This window comes from Oncorhynchus tshawytscha, unplaced genomic scaffold (assembly GCF_018296145.1).
Source record: "Oncorhynchus tshawytscha isolate Ot180627B unplaced genomic scaffold, Otsh_v2.0 Un_contig_2868_pilon_pilon, whole genome shotgun sequence".
In the NCBI taxonomy this organism is placed as follows: domain Eukaryota; kingdom Metazoa; phylum Chordata; class Actinopteri; order Salmoniformes; family Salmonidae; genus Oncorhynchus; species Oncorhynchus tshawytscha.
In genome coordinates, this window is record NW_024609771.1 from 72,501 (window position 1) to 85,030 (window position 12,530).

Genomic DNA, 12,530 nt, shown 5'->3' on the forward strand with positions numbered 1-12,530 from the left:
AGTAGAGCATCTCCCCCTCCCAGCAGAACACTCAGACTGGGTTCTCACTGCTCCTAGTAGAGCATCTCTCCCCCTCCCAGCAGAACACTCAGACTGGGTTCTCACTGCTCCTAGTAGAGCATCTCCCCCCTCCCAGCAGAACACTCAGACTGGGTTCTCACTGCTCCTAGTAGAACTCAGCTAAGCGAAAGTGAATGCCTGTGTGCATACTCCTTCAAAAAGAAACCTTTGCTTAAAAAAAACCAGAACAAAAAAAAGCAGCAATATTACTGTTTGTCCCTCTCGAGACAACATAGCCAGTCACACTTTCTTAAAATAGTCTGAATTAATCTAAGATAAATCAAGAAATCTGAAAATAATTTGGATGTTTTTTTGCAAGGTCTTAGCATTTTTACATCTACAATTGGGGCAGTAATTCTCAAGTGAACTTGCAGAAAACACTGGTCTCTTTGAATAACATCTCCCCCAACAGAAACACTACTGTCCTAGTAGAGCATCTCCCCCAGCAGCAGAAAACAGACTGGGTTCTACTGCTCCTGTTGAGCATCTCCCCCAACAGAACACTCAGTCTCTTGTTGAATAATAACAAACACTTAATTGAAGAATCACGTCCATAGTTCCCAATCCTACTAGGAGTAGTGCTCTTGACCAATGACGGACGAAGGGGCATAGAATACAGGTCCCAATACATGTCCTAATACAGGTCCCAATACATGTCCTAACACATGTCCAAATACAGGTCATAATACATGTCCTAATACATGTCCCAATACAGGTCATATTATATGTCCCAATACATGTCCTGATACATGTCCTAAAACATGTCCCAGTGCAGGTCCTAATACATGTCCCAATATATGTCCTAATACATGTTCTAGTACATGTCCCAATACAGGTCCTAATACAGGTCACAATACATGTCCTAATACAAGTCCCAATAAGTGTTAGAATACAGGTCCTAATACAAGTCATAATACAGGTCCCACCACAGGTCCCAATACATGTCCTAGTACATGTCCTAATACAGGGCACAATACATGTCCTAATACAAGTCCCAATAAGTGTTAGAATACAGGTCCTAATACAAGTCCTAATACAGGTCCCACCACAGGTCCTAATACAGGTTCGAATACAGGTCCTAATACAGGTCCTAATACAGGTCCTAATACAGCATGTCCTAATATATGTCCCAATACAGGTCCTAATACATGTCCTACTACATGTCCTAATATATGCCCCAATACAGGTCCCAATACATGTCCTAATATATGTCCCAATACAGGTCCTAATACATGTCCTAATACATGTCCTAGTGTGGGTCCTAATACAGGCCACAATACATGTCCTAATACAAGTCCCAATAAGTGTTAGAATACAGGTCCTAATACATGTCCCAATACAGGTCCTAATACAAGTCCCAATAAGTGTTAGAATACAGGTCCTAATACATGTCCCAATACAGGTCCCAATACAGGTCCTATTACAGGTCCACCCACAGGTTGGGCCAGTAACCGAAAGGTTGCTAGATCAAATCCCCGACCTGACAAGGTAAAAAAAAAGTCCCAATATATGTAATACGTCCCCACAGTCTCCACAGTAGACCCAGTCTCTACAGTAGACCCAGTCTCACAGTAGACCCAGTCTCCACAGTAGACACAGTCTCCACAGTAGACCCAGTCTCCACAGTAGACACAGTCTCACAGTAGACCCAGTCTCACAGTAGACCCAGTCTCACAGTAGACACAGTCTCCACAGTAGACCCAGTCTCCACAGTAGACCCAGTCTCTATAGTCTCAGTCTCCACAGTAGATACAGTCTCACAGTAGACACAGTCTCACAGTTCTCACAGTAGACCCAGTCTCACAGTAGACACACAGTCAGTCCACAGTAGACCACAGTCTCTAATACATGTAGACACAGTCTCCCACAGTAGACCCAGTCTCACAGTAGACCCAGTCACACAGTAGACCCAGTCTCACAGTAGACCCAGTCTCACAGTAGACCCAGTCACACAGTAGACCCAGCCTCTATAGTCTCAGTCTCCACAGTAGACCCAGTCTCACAGTAGACACAGTCTCCACAGTAGACACAGTCTCACAGTAGACACAGTCTCTATAATCTCAGACTCCACAGTAGACACAGTCTCCACAGTAGACACAGTCTCTACAGTAGACCCAGCCTCCACAGTAGACATAGCCTCTATAGTCTCAGTCTCCACAGTAGACCCAGCCTCCACAGTAGACCCAGCCTCTATAGTCCCAGTCTCCACAGTAGACCCAGCCTCTATAGTCCCAGTCTCCACAGTAGACCCAGCCTCTATAGTCTCAGTCTCCACAGTAGACCCAGCCTCTATAGTCTCAGTCTCCACAGTAGACCCGGTCTCCACAGTAGACCCAGCCTCTATAGTCTCAGTCTCCACAGTAGACCCAGCCTCTATAGTCTCAGTCTCCACAGTAGACCCAGCCTCTATAGTCTTAGTCTCCACAGTAGACCCAGTCTCTATAGTCTCAGTCTCCACAGTAGACCCAGTCTCCACAGTAGACCCAGTCTCCACAGTAGACCCAGTCTCTATAGTCTCAGTCTCCACAGTAGACCCAGCCTCTATCTGTTCATAAATAACTTTTTCCAGTTGCACTTTTCCTGCCCTTCTTGTGGATAGGGGATCACTGCAGCATGTTTCGTATCCCTGGAAACTCTACCCTGCTCAACAGAGATGTTGATTAAATGGGTGAAATAGAGAACAATAAGTTCAGCACAACTTCTTTAAAACCTGGCAGGGATAATGTTGAGGCCTATAGCCTTAACCTGGCAGGGATAATGTTGAGGCCTATAGCCTTAACCTGGCAGGGATAATGTTGAGGCCTATAGCCTTAACCTGGCAGGGATAATGTTGAGGCCTATAGCCTTAACCTGGCAGGGATAATGTTGAGGCCTATAGCCTTAACCTGGCAGGGATAATGTTGAGGCCTATAGCCTTAACCTGGCAGGGATAATGTTGAGGCCTATAGCCTTAACCTGGCAGGGATAATGTTGAGGCCTATAGCCTTAACCTGGCAGGGATAATGTTGAGGCCTATAGCCTTAACCTGGCAGGGATAATGTTGAGGCCTATAGCCTTATAGTAGTTTAGTTCAGACAGTCTCTTGACACCTTCAGCCTGAGACACTGCTGTAAAGGAAAAGGCTTCCGCTTGTACATCCATCTGGAGTAATAACCTAGGACCCTCCCTCCAGTACATCCATCTGGAGTAATAACCTAGGACCCTCCTCTCCCCTCCAGTACATCCATCTGGAGTAATAACCTAGGACCCTCCCCTCCCCTCCAGTACATCCATCTGGAGTAATAACCTAGGACCCTACATCCCTCCCATCCAGTACATCCATCTTGGAGTAATAACCTAGACCCTCCCCTCCCCTCCAGTACATCCATCTTGGAGTAATAACCTAGGACCCTCCCTCCAGTACATCCATCTTGGAGTAATAACCTAGGACCCTCCCTCTCCAGTACATCCATCTTGGAGTAATAACCTAGGACCCTCCCCCCTCCAGTACATCCATCTTGGAGTAATAACCTAGACCCTCTCCCTCCAGTACATCCATCTTGGAGTAATAACCTAGAACCCTCCCCTCCAGTACACCATCTTGGAGTAATAACCTAGGACCCTCCCCTCCAGTACATCCATCTTGGAGTAATAACCTAGACCCTCCAGTACATCCATCCCCTCCAGTACATCCATCTTGGAGTAATAACCTAGGACCCTCCCCTCCAGTACATCCATCTTGGAGTAATAACCTAGGCCCCCCTCCCTCCAGTACATCCATCTTGGAGTAATAACCTAGGACCCTCCCTCTCCCCTCCAGTACATCCATCTTGGAGTAATAACCTAGGACCCTCCCCTCCCCTCCAGTACATCCATCTTGGAGTAATAACCTAGGACCCTCCACCTAGACCCTCCCCTCCAGTACATCCATCTTGGAGTAATAACCTAGGACCCTCCCTCCCCTCCAGTACATCCATCTTGGAGTAATAACCTAGACCCCCTCCCCTCCAGTACATCCATCTTGGAGTAATAACCTAGGACCCTCCCCTCCAGTACATCCATCTTGGAGTAATAACCTAGGACCCTCCCCTCCCCTCCAGTACATCCATCTTGGAGTAATAACCTAGGACCCTCCCCTCCAGTACATCCATCTTGGAGTAATAACCTAGGACCCTCCCCTCCAGTACATCCATCTTGGAGTAATAACCTAGGACCCTCCCCTCCCCTCCAGTACATCCATCTTGGAGTAATAACCTAGGACCCCCCCTCCAGTACATCCATCTTGGAGTAATAACCTAGGACCCTCCCCTCCCCTCCAGTACATCCATCTTGGAGTAATAACCGAGGACCCGACCCTGCCAACAGTACATCCATCTTGGAGTAATAAGAGGACCCTCCCCTCCAGTACATCCATCTTGGAGTAATAACCTAGGACCCTCCCCCCCCTCCAGTACATCCATCTTGGAGTAATAACCTAGGACCCGACCCTCCAGTACATCCATCTTGGAGTAATAACCTAGGACCCTCCCCTCCAGTACATCCATCTTGGAGTAATAACCTAGGACCCTCCCCTCCAGTACATCCATCTTGGAGTAATAACCTAGGACCCTCCCCTCCAGTACATCCATCTTGGAGTAATAACCAGGACCCTCCCCTCCAGTACATCCATCTTGGAGTAATAACCTAGGACCCTCCCCTCCAGTACATCCATCTTGGAGTAATAACCTAGGACCCGACCCTCCAGTACATCCATCTTGGAGTAATAACCTAGGACCCGACCCTCCAGTACACCATCTTGGAGTAATAACCTAGGACCCCCTCCCCTCCAGTACATCCATCTTGGAGTAATAACCTAGGACCCTCCCCTCCAGTACATCCATCTTGGAGTAATAACCTAGAACCCGACCCTCCAGTACATCCATCTTGGAGTAATAACCTAGGACCCTCCCCTCCAGTACATCCATCTTGGAGTAATAACCTAGGACCCTCCCCTCCAGTACATCCATCTTGGAGTAATAACCTCCAGGACATCCATCTTGGAGTAATAACCCCCCCTCCAGTACATCCATCTTGGAGTAATAACAGAGGACCCTCCCCTCCAGTACATCCATCTTGGAGTAATAACCTAGGACCCGACCCTCCAGTACATCCATCTTGGAGTAATAACCTAGGACCCGACCCTCCAGTACATCCATCTTGGAGTAATAACCTAGGACCCTCCCCTCCAGTACATCCATCTTGGAGTAATAACCGAGGACCCGACCCGACCCTCCAGTACATCCATCTTGGAGTAATAACCGAGGACCCGACCCTCCAGTACATCCATCTTGGAGTAATAACCGAGGACCCGACCCTCCAGTACATCCATCTTGGAGTAATAACCTAGGACCCTCCCCTCCCCTCCAGTACATCCATCTTGGAGTAATAACCTAGGACCCTCCCCTCCCCTCCAGTACATCCATCTTGGAGTAATAACCTAGGACCCGACCCTCCAGTACATCCATCTTGGAGTAATAACCTAGGACCCGACCCTCCAGTACATCCATCTTGGAGTAATAACCGAGGACCCTCCCCTCCAGTACATCCATCTTGGAGTAATAACCTAGGACCCTCCCCTCCCCTCCAGTACATCCATCTTGGAGTAATAACCGAGGACCCTCCCGACCCTCCAGTACATCCATCTTGGAGTAATAACCTAGGACCCTCCCCTCCAGTACATCCATCTTGGAGTAATAACCTAGGACCCTCCAGTACATCCATCTTGGAGTAATAACCTAGGACCCTCCCTCCCCTCCAGTACATCCATCTTGGAGTAATAACCTAGGACCTCCCCTCCAGTACATCCATCTTGGAGTAATAACCTAGGACCCCCTCCAGTACATCCATCTTGGAGTAATAACCTAGGACCCTCCCCTCCAGTACATCCATCTTGGAGTAATAACCTAGGACCCTCCCCTCCCCTCCAGTACATCCATCTTGGAGTAATAACCTAGGACCCTCCAGTCCACATCCATCTTGGAGTAATAACCGAGACCCTCCCCTCCAGTACATCCATCTTGGAGTAATAACCGAGGACCCTCCAGTACATCCATCTTGGAGTAATAACCTAGGACCCTCCCCTCCCCTCCAGTACATCCATCTTGGAGTTATAATAGGACCCGACCCGACCCTCCAGTACATCCATCTTGGAGTAATAACCGAGGACCCGACCCTCCAGTACATCCATCTTGGAGTAATAACCGAGGACCCGACCCTCCAGTACATCCATCTTGGAGTAATAACCGAGGACCCTCCAGTACATCCATCTGGAGTAATAACCGAGGCCCCTCCAGTACATCCATCTGGAGTAATAACCGAGGACCCCCCCCTCCAGTACATCCATCTTGGAGTAATAACCGAGGACCCTCCAGTACATCCATCTGGAGTAATAACCGAGGCCCCGACCCTCCAGTACATCCTTAGGGTGATGTGTCTAGTGAAAGCATCTTCCTCTTTGGTTCTGTTATTGTCTTGATTTAATGGCCTCAGGGATTTCCTGATTCATCCAATGTTCAGTTCTTTGTTTAATTCTGAAGGTTTTCCATGGAGCCACTATATCCACAGTGTTTAAGAAACAGTTGTTTAAACTGTCCCTGATTATCGATGTCTCAACCAAATATTACCCACATGTCCACTTTGAAATGATGTGGTAAGCCCAGTGGATCTCTCTCTCTCTCTCTCAAACACAATCACTCTCTCTTTCCCCTCTCTTTAGGCTGGCTCTCTCTCTCTCTCAAACACAACCACTCTCTCTTTCCCCTCTCTCTCTCTCTCTCTCTCTCTCTCTCAAACACAATCACTCTCTCTTTCCCCTCTCTTTAGGCTCTCTCTCTCTCTCTCTCAAACACAATCACTCTCTCTTTCCCCTCTCTTTATGCTGGCTCTCTCTCTCTCTCAAACACAATCACTCTCTCTTTCCCCTCTCTTTAGGCTCTCTCTCTCTCTCAAACACAATCACTCTCTCTTTCCCCTCTCTTTAGGCTCTCTCTCTCTCAAACACAATCACTCTCTCTTTCCCCTCTCTTTAGGCTCTCTCTCTCTCAAACACAATCACTCTCTTTCCCCTCTCTTTAGGCTGGCTCTCTCTCTCTCTCTATCTCTCAACACAATCACTCTCTCTTTAGGCTACCCCTCTCTCTCTCTCTCTCCTTCCTTCCACTGCGGTTTCCTGCAATCATCCAGGGCCTGTCCTGCCAAGATATAGCCAGTAACTCCCGCTTCCAACTGTACACGTATTCTCTTTTCTCTCTCCCCTTCCTCTTAACGTCTATGTTGAGATCACTGTGTATTCCCCATTTCCCCAATCCCCGCAGACACATTTTATAATTAATCTCAAATAACGGCCACACAGCAGGCTATAACAGTAAAATGACATCGGTTAACTAACATACCAGCTGTTTTAGTCGATTTGTTACCGGAAAGAAGAAAGAGGAAGCCCCTCCGCTGAAAGTACAAACTGTTCTATTCACAATAACATCCGGCCGGTTTTAAATGTTTATTTTTTATTTTTCTTAACTAACGGTTTTTTTTCGTTTACCTCTTTGTTCGCTTCCATGGTCGCGCACCGGCCCCTCGACGTGGTACAGGGTGTGATGTCTGGTCTGTAGATGAGCGAGAGAGAGCAGCACATAGTAGAGCACACAAAGCAACGGGACGGGACCCGACGACCGAGCACTGCAAAGACAATCGCGAGACTTCTTGTGATCTCGTCTATCACCTCGGCAGTCTATAGATTGTAGAACCGGGAAGGTAGCTGCAGCTCAATATGGGTATTTTATGTATTATATTTTATTTAACATTTATTTACACTAGGCAAGTCCGTTTAGAACAAATTCTTATTTACAATGACGGTCTACCCCGGCCAATATGACGAAAGCTGGATCCCATCTAGCCATACCTTCCTTATGGCGGCCGGAGTGTGGGCGAATGGGTTTGCCGAAAGGAAAGTGGTGGGAGTGTGGAAAGGAGAGCTTTCTGCTATAGGTTACATGGTTTTGATTGAGCGATGTGGTTTTTTCCCCGTTTCTTACCACGCAGCGTCCATGCATTGAGCTTCCATACGGCGAGAGTTTGGACTTCTGTTCTGAAGCCAGAGGATGAGTGTGCATCTTATTTCACTGTTAGTTTTACACAAAGTATTGTAAATGTGCAGATATAAAAACGGATTGTTTGTGTTTTATTAGAAGTACTGGGTGATGGTTACTGTCAGACTGGTCTCATAGACTAGATGTAACATAGTAAACATAAATCCAGGATAGATTGATAGGGTAACATAGTAAACATAAATCCAGGATAGATTGATAGGGTAAGTATGATATGGTTAGATAAGACAGAAGGTTACTTACGGCAGAAACGAAAGGAGGGTGGTTGTGAACGTCTAGCAACACAGAGGTTGCATGTCCAAGTCTCATCCTGGACAACGTTAGCATTTTAGCTAATCAGAAACTTTGCAGCTACTTACTACTGTTTGTCTACTTTGTAACTACTTAGCATGTTAGCTAACCTTTCCCCTGGCCCTTTAACCTAACTTCTAACCAACCTTAACCCTAACACCTAGCCTCACTAACCCTAACACCTAGCCTCACTAACCCTAACCCCAACCTTAACCCTAACACCTAGCCTCACTAACCTTAACCCCAACCCTAACACCTAGCCTCACTAACCCTAACCTTAACCCTAACACCTAGCCTAACTAACCCCAACCTTAACCCTAACCCCAACCCCTAGCCTCACTAACCCTAACCCCAACGCCTAACTAACGTTTTGCCACCTAGCTAACATTAGCCACAAGAAATGTGGAATTTGTAACATATCAATTATGATGGACATCCACAAATGAATATATACCATACTAAACGTATCATACTGAATGGAGTGTCTCGGACTGTGACCGTCACCCTGATACTACATTGAACAAAAATATAAATGCAACATGCGACGATTTTACCGAGTTTCAGTTCATACAAGGAAATCAGTCAATTGAAATAAATGCATTAGACCCTAATCTATGGATTTCACATGACTCAAATCAAAGTTTATTTGTCACGTGCACCGACCTTACAGTGAAATGCTGAATACAACAGGTGTAGTAGACCTTACAGTGAAATGCTGAATACAACAGGTGTAGTAGACCTTACAGTGAAATGCTGAATACAACAGGTGTAGTAGACCTTACAGTGAAATGCTGAATACAACAGGTGTAGTAGACCTCACAGTGAAATGCTGAATACAACAGGTGTAGTAGACCTCACAGTGAAATGCTGAATACAACAGGTGTACTAAACCTCACAGTGAAATACTGAATACAACAGGTGTAGTAGACCTTACAGTGAAATGCTGAATACAACAGGTGTAGTAGACCTTACAGTGAAATGCTGAATACAACAGGTGTAGTAGACCTTACAGTGAAATGCTGAATACAACAGGTGTAGTAGACCTTACAGTGAAATGCTGAATACAACAGGTGTAGTAGACCTTACAGTGAAATGCTGAATACAACAGGTGTAGTAGACCTTACAGTGAAATGCTGAATACAACAGGTGTAGTAGACCATACAGTGAAATGCTAGTAGACCTTACAGTGAAATGCTGATACAACAGGTGTAGTAGACCTTACAGTGAAATGCTGAATACAACAGGTGTAGTAGACCTTACAGTGAAATGCTGAATACAACAGCTGTAAACATTACAGTGAAATGCTGAATACAACAGGTGTAGTAGACCTCACAGTGAAATGCTGAATACAACAGTAGTAGACATTACAGTGAAATGCTGAATACAACAGGTGTAGTAGACCTTACAGTGAAATGCTGAATACAACAGGTGTAGTAGACCTTACAGTGAAATGCTGAATACAACAGGTGTAGTAGACCTCACAGTGAAATGCTGAATACAACAGGTGTAGTAGACCTTACAGTGAAATGCTGAATACCAGAGGTGAGTAGACTGTTAGTTTGTAAATGTGCAATACAACAGGTGTGATGGTTACTGTCAGACTGGTCTCATAGACTAGAGTGAAATGCAGTAAACATAAATCCAGGTGATAGTAGACCTTACAGTATGAAATGGTTAGATAAGACAGAAGGTTAGACCTTAGGCAGGAAAATGGCTGAATACAACAGAGGTGTATGTCCAAGTCTCATCCTGGACAACGTTAGCATTTTAGCTAATCAGGTTTGTAGCTACTTACTACTGTTTGAACTTTGTAATACAACAGGTTAGGTAGACCTTACAGTGGCCCTTAACCTAACAGGTGTAACCAACCTTAACCCTGAACACCTAGCCTGAATACAACAGGTAAGTAGACCCACCCTGAAATAGCCTGTCTAACCCTAACCCCAACCCTAACACCTTACCCTATCAACCCTAACCCTAATTTATAGTTTACTAATGTTACATCTAGCCTGGTACTAACCCCAACCTAACCCTAACACCTAGCCTATTAACCCTAAGTATTATGTTAAACCCTAACACCTAGCCTACTAATTGGTACTAGACTAAAACCCTAATACGATGGGTTAGCCTTTTAAGAAGCATCCTAAAATACTAACACCTATTTGTCGATGAGGATAACTATGGAACAGCGTTGGATTTGTTTGCCACGCATTCTTAAACGGAAGTTTAGCCTAACTAACCGGACCCTAACTCAGTGGAAGATTTTGGACCTAGGGAACAAATTATTGAAATGTGGAATTTGTAAGAGTCGGAAATGATGGCATCCACAAATGAATATATACCATACCAGTTTATCATACAAATCAGTGAACGGGACTGTGAGTCACCCTGAAATACATTGAACAAAAATATAAATGCAAATGAAATAACTGATGTTTCAGTTCAACAGAAATCCAATTGAAATAAACGCATGCAGACCGTAATCGGTGGATTTCAAACATGACTCAAATCAAAAAAGTTTATTTGTCACGTGATAAACCATTCAGTGAAATGCTGAATACAACAGGTGTAGTAGCCAATACACAGTGAAATGCTGAAATGCTGAATACAACAGGTGTAGTAGCGTCTCACAGTGAAATTCAAAATACAACAGGTGTAGTAGATGACAGTGAAATGCTGAATACGAGGGCGTGCCGCAATAAGAAACGCAATACAACAGGTGTAGTAGACCGGACAGTGAAATGCCAAATACAACAGGTGTAGTAGACCACCAGTGAAATGCTGAATACAACAGGTGTAGTAGACCTTACAGTGAAATGCTGAATACAACAGGTGTAGTAGACCTTACAGTGAAAGCTGAATACAACAGGTGTAGTAGACACAGTGAAATGCTTCTGTCTTATCTAACCATATCATACTTACCCTATCAATCTATCCTGGATTTATGTTTACTATGTTACATCTAATTGGTACTGTACTAACCTGGTATATTTATGTTAAGTATTATGTTTACCAATAGATGGCAGTATTGACTCAATACGGGGTTTGCTTTTAAGAAGCATCCTAAAATACTACATATTTGTCGATGAGGATAACTATGGAGGACAGCGTTGGATTTGTTTGCCACGCATTCGACGGAGAGTTTGGCGCGCGACTCCGGATGCGAGACTCAGGTGGAAGATTCTCTGGATACGGGAACAAATTATTGACTGTGTGCGGGGAGAGAGAGTCGGAAAAGATGGCTTTGGCAACAATAGGTTCGTTACCACCAGTTTATCCTACAAATCAGGAACGGGAGGAGTACTGTGAAATAATGGAACATTTCTTTGCTGCTAATGAAATAACTGATGCCGCTAAACAGAAATCCATACGCATGCGCGTTGTCGGTGGACAAACATGCAACTCAATGAGAAAACCTGTTGCGCCCTGATAAACCATTCATAGAAATGCGCTGGTTTCAAAGAAGGGGAAGCAGCCAATACACTGTTATCGTTGCTAAGGCCAACACAGAGCGTCTGACTGTAAATTCAAACATGAAAAGTGTGATGCATGTGGGATGATAGGACATTGCGAGGGCGTGCCGCAATAAGAAAACGCAACGGGCTACAGAAAAGAGAACGGACAGAGAACCAAATACCTCGTGACGCTCTAACCACCACTCAAATCAAGTAACAGACAGTGAAAAGTGAGTGCGCAGACGCAGAGCAAGCGTTCTCAACGTACAGGGAGCTAATAGATGCTAAACCATTTTGAAGACATTTTTACTTTGTAATGATGGGCTATGTACGATGCACCAAGTTGATGAGGAAACAAACAATTTACGTGAATACAGGACACCAGTTAATGATCGGTACGATGCACCATAGTTACACTGCCTGAACTACGTCACTCTGGTATGAGAACGTCTGGCTAAATAGAGAAAATATAAAACACTTTTCAACACAAGAATAAATATATAAAACACTTTCAACACAAGAATAAATATATAAAACACTTTCAACACATTAATAAATATAAACAACCTTATTAAGCAACATGTAAAAACCACAGACAAGAGTG

At 44.9% G+C, this 12,530-nt stretch overlaps 1 protein-coding gene across 1 annotated transcript in view; it reads right to left on the bottom strand.

Annotated features, from left to right (window-relative positions):
• LOC112239079 (carbohydrate sulfotransferase 12) overlaps window positions 1–7,866 on the bottom strand; it is an 18,596-nt gene extending 10,730 nt beyond the window's left edge. Inside the window, exon 1 of the mRNA XM_042317833.1 lies at window positions 7,616–7,866. The gene's annotated coding sequence lies outside the window, so the exon portion shown is untranslated. The remainder of the gene's footprint in view (window positions 1–7,615) is intronic.
• Between the last annotated feature and the right edge of the window lie 4,664 nt (window positions 7,867–12,530).